At 39.0% G+C, this 5,000-nt stretch overlaps 1 protein-coding gene across 13 annotated transcripts in view; it reads right to left on the reverse strand.

Moving 5' to 3' along the window:
* Positions 1-5,000, reverse strand: part of ZNF536 (zinc finger protein 536) — a 451,836-nt gene that overhangs the window by 317,823 nt on the left and 129,013 nt on the right. The gene's annotated exons all lie outside the window — the stretch shown is intronic.

Genomic DNA, 5,000 nt, shown 5'->3' on the forward strand with positions numbered 1-5,000 from the left:
CTGCATGCAGCTCTTGGTCCTTTCATAGAGGTCTATTCCAGAAAAGGGGTTGTTACAGACCCCACAAAAATGGTATTCAGAAAACTGGCATCGTTGCATTGTTAAGCACATCAGACAGTTGCTTTCCCCAGTCTCATAGAAAGTGTGCAATCTCCCTGGTTCCCCAGCCAGGAACTGGGACATTTACATAGAAAATAGGCCTGAGGGCCAATCTTTCACTTTGGGCTACCGCCAAGAGATGATGAAAGGTTCCTGTGAATCACCCCTACCTGCTGTATACCATGGGTAATCTGGGTGGCAGAGGAAGTGGCTGTCTCTTCACTAGACCTGTTCTCAGGTATCTCCTGAACAGCCTTGGCAAGCATGGACCTGGAAGCTTCTTTCCTAGCAACCTGGTAAGTACAAGAAGTCAGTCCTTTACCCATCTGGGGCCATGCAGGGTGATTGTGTTGCCAACGAAAAGAAGGAACTCCCATACAGTGTATACCTGATGAGTGCAGGGAAGCTGGGAGTGAGAGAAAGAAATAGGGCTGGACTCACAACTAGCAATGGCAGAACAAAGATGGTAAGTGCTCATTTATATATGACCTCACATCCACCTGCTGACCTTTGCAGAAACATGGCACGGAGTACCAAAGGATAACTATTATTCATGATAAGGCCTATGATTCCCCTGGGTATACCTGTCTGCCACACAGCCTACATTCAACACATGTAGGCCTTGTACAGGAAAGAAGGACCTTTCTGTTTGGTTGGACTAAGGTGTTTTGACAGTGAAATTATAGCTCTAGCCCAGAAGGTAAATGTGCAAAGATTATATCCTGCATATCTGCAGATTTCCACAGAACACTCACCTTCTAGATTTTCAAAGTTGGATTTTTAAAAATGTATAATATTTTTTTCAGATTTATTTGTGAAGAGTACAAATTAGGATACATCTGCCCAGTCATATATGACAGCTATGAATCCAAGTATGATGCTACACATCAATAAGCTAAATAGGTAGTGATTTAAAAGGTAGAATGCATTTCCAAATTTTAGAAATAAATCCAGTACGTTCCATTATATTACAGATTAACAATATAAATATTTTAATATACTGTAAAATGTATGTGCTCAATGACTCATGCTAGGTTTGTGTGCTGTGGACAACTGTCTTAACAACAGCAACATTTATATGGTCATAACTAAGTTTTTAATTTAACACCCCATTAAGATGGGGAAAGGGGAATGCACACCTCTGGCAATGCTCTTGTTTCAAGTCCATCTCCATCTGGATGCAGATTCACCAAGACAGCATTCCATTAATTTACAGGGCTGTCGACTTAGAAGTGAGCACCACTCATGTCCCTTCCCCCATGCACACACATTCAAGAATGCAGGTGTGTGTACTGGTGTATTTTGTTAATGGAATGTCACTCACTAGCATCCAGTAAATACTGAATGAATACAATAATAGTATTTTCATTGACTTGATGCACTCTTGCAGAAGGAAATCCAGCCCACCAGGGCCTTCCTACAATTTGTAAGCAGAGATAGATGTCCTTACTTAGAGGCAACTGTTGCTTTGTGCCTGGCAGCAGGAAGACCAGAACTTTTCTAAAACAAACCGCCTAAATAGACAAATAATGAACAAAACACTGCTCACTAGTAAAAAAAGTCTATAGATTACTATGTAAGTTACTCCAGCTGGAAGATGTAAGTGAATGTTTAACTTCCTCCAATATAGACAACACACAAGGCAGAGGAGACCCCAAAAATTTAAATGGACTTCTTGTTTTTTAAACAGTGAGGTCACTTCTACATGATGCAGAGTAACTTTAGCTGCATTGACTCTGGAGCTGTGGATCTTCAGTGCTTATTCTTTTGGCAGTGAGGAGACAAGTTTCACCCTATTTCCATAGCAAGAGACATCTTCCAGCAAGAGAAGACCTGGTTCAGCTGTGTAAAGGAGCAGCCATTAGAAGGGAGCTGCACACTTTCTATGGAATAGGAATCTCATCAAGTACATTCACCTTGTGCTTAAAGGGAAAGGATGTAGAGCCAAAGGACCTTCTTGTCTGTAGTGACAAATGCATAAGCCTTCTGGCTCTGCAGTCTGGGGGAAAGTATTCTGGAGAAGAGGCTCCTTCCCCTGCTGGAGTGGAAGGGGAAATGCCATGACCACTAAGGTAGTTTTCCTAGTCGCTGGGGAAAACCAGTTTTCTGGCATGGGGTAGTACCCACGGAAGTAATGTATAGTTAACCTCCTGCTTGAGTGGGAAGATCTTGGCTTTATGCCCACTTTATGGAAATGGGAGACTCCTCCCTAGCTTGCTCCTGTGGCCGTACGGTTGAGGGCAAGCAAAACCCAGGGGCATCCGAACCCTAAGCCTCTGGGCTTGGGCCTGCACGTAGGATGGCTGCCAAATGATTTGCAAACATCTGAAGCCACAGGTTGGGGTGGAGGGTGTTTGCTGGTGGTAGGGCCACTTATGGTTCTGGACTGACTCACAGATTTAAAATTGATTTGGCTTGGAACACGAAGAATTTTGATTTAAAAAAATAGTATTCTTTCCCTTGCACATTTGCCTGTAAGCCAGCTCAATGACTTTGTCTGGGTTCTGACATGATGATTTGGGTTTAAGTACTATGTGAGACTGAGTAGAATTTCTCTCCTAAACCAGCTTTGTCCCTTTCCCAATTGCAAAAACCTCAAAACGTTAGTAGTGCACAGGTGACGGCTTTATTCATAAAAAATAGTAGATTTTGCTTCTTTCACTGGGACTCTCAGAAAATCTACATTGTTGAGTAGCTTGTTACTGAATCAGGCACTTATTGTATATACAGATTATATAAACAAGAAGGTCAATTTTGTTTCAAACCTATATGAATATGGTTCTGGGACTGAATTAACTACTGATTGAAAAGTTACACATTTTCAGCTAGCTAATCACATTTTATTTCACTCCACATAGACAGCAGTGCAATGAAATTAGCTGTTTGTTTGTACATTTTGGAAAATGTTTTAACTTCAAGCCTGTAGAAAAAAAGTTTGATGCATTTCCAGGTAAAATTGTTAGGGTAAAAATACTGGTGACGGTGACTAAAAAAAGAGTCAATAGTAAACTAGTAATTGCTTTGACCTCATTCTTCTCCTCCATAAAATGCGATCTATGAGGCCTCTTTTCTTCAGCATGAATTTATAGTTCTAAGGGAACAGGTTTATTTCTCATAGCATAAAAACTAGGTTGAGATCTAATGTTGCATTTGCTTACCTAGCCCAGGAATGTGCAAACATTTTAAGAGGTTTTATCCATGTTCCCTAATTAGTAGGAAACCATACCTGGCAGCAATGATTCTAGCATTACATATTTGAAGTACATGTTTACAAACCTTGACCAAAAATGACATATTGCCCAGTCACGTTTGTCTATGACAGATTAAAAAACCTTAATGTAGTCTATGGAAAAGATAACCACTTTGGTATTTACATTGAAAACATATTTGCTTAACCCCAACTACTGTTTTCTCAGAAATGACACAGTTATAGAACTATGAACGATTAAGAAGTATGTGGGGGAGATACTAACTACTTTTAAAATCTCTCATTGCTCCATCATATCTAATTCTCCATACTAGTCCTAGAATGATTCTCAACTAGTAGATGAATTATTTTGAGGATTCCTGCAGCAAAATTGCTACCCACTAATGGGGCAGCTAGATGTTAGGAGACTCCTAACTCCCCCATCTGTGTTTTACCCTCCCAGAGGGTAAATACATCAAGCAGTGTTTCCCTTGCTTTTCAAACAAACACTAAACCTTAGTGGCCACTCTTGTGAATTCTAGTCCAAGCAGCTCTGCCGTCAAGACCACCAGTTTGATGTGCTGCAGGGAACTAAACACCTACCTTATTAGAGAACTGCCCTCCAAAGAGAATGCAGTTAAATTGTCGCTCCTGTAATTGTTACCAGCGTACTGCTGATAATATTATGGATTACAGATAATGTCAGGCTACTAAATTAATACCTGGATATAATTTACAGTTAACTTCAGGAAACTTATTGGAATTTATATGTGAAGTGTTATTTTTTTCAGCAAGAAATATATCCACTGATAATGATTTTTTAAAAAGCATTGTGGAACTAAGCCATCCTCATTGTGCTAAACAAAAAAGAAAGACAAATCTAAAGTTTTTAAATGTGCTGCTATTACTTTTTGAGAGCTAGCCTTGTAATCCCGACTCATGTGAGCAGACCTCAGTATAACTGGTCATACAAAGTCGATAGGATTACATATATAACTAAAAGCTCTGGGATCATGAACTGAAGCATAAATACATTATATTTCTGCTTTACATGGCATTCATATTATATGCACGTCCTTTTACTTTTTTCTCATTACATGGAATTTGCCTTTATTTTTCATCAGTGTCCACTTGTCTAAAACCGGGATGGTGTTATCACCTACTACACCCTGATGTTTATTAATAATAGCTTAATAAAATAATAATAAAGCCTAATTGAGAATCACTTTCATCAACTTTGCTATAATGCCATCTATCTAAGGTTCTCAACAGCAAAGATTTAAATGTTTCATTTTATTTTTAACTTTCCCTTTTCCACATTTCAGTAATGTCAGGCAAAGAGGTATGGTTTTACTATCTGAACGAATCATGGTGTAGAATAATTTATGACTTAGGCTTGGGCTTTCAGAAAAGCTATTTCAAATCTTCGCTTTGATTTGGTTGTATCAAAACTACTCAAAATAACAGCAGTGGTTTCTTGGAACTGGAATATGTTAACTGTTCCTCGGCATTTTTGAACTAATGGCTTATATTTATTTGTTAGAAAACTTTGTTCAGGCTGCCAGATCTTTACATACAGAAAAGGCATGACCTGATAATATTGCGACTCTGGGGGTTATCAACATTTCTCTAAGAAAAACTGAATGGGATGAAGATACAAATACAGTATTTTTTCCATCTATGTTTTATTTCAGAAGTTTGACTTCTACCAAGT

The sequence above is a fragment of the Crocodylus siamensis genome, chromosome 9 (assembly GCF_052110815.1).
Source record: "Crocodylus siamensis isolate JL-2025a chromosome 9, ASM5211081v1, whole genome shotgun sequence".
NCBI lineage: Eukaryota > Metazoa > Chordata > Crocodylia > Crocodylidae > Crocodylus > Crocodylus siamensis.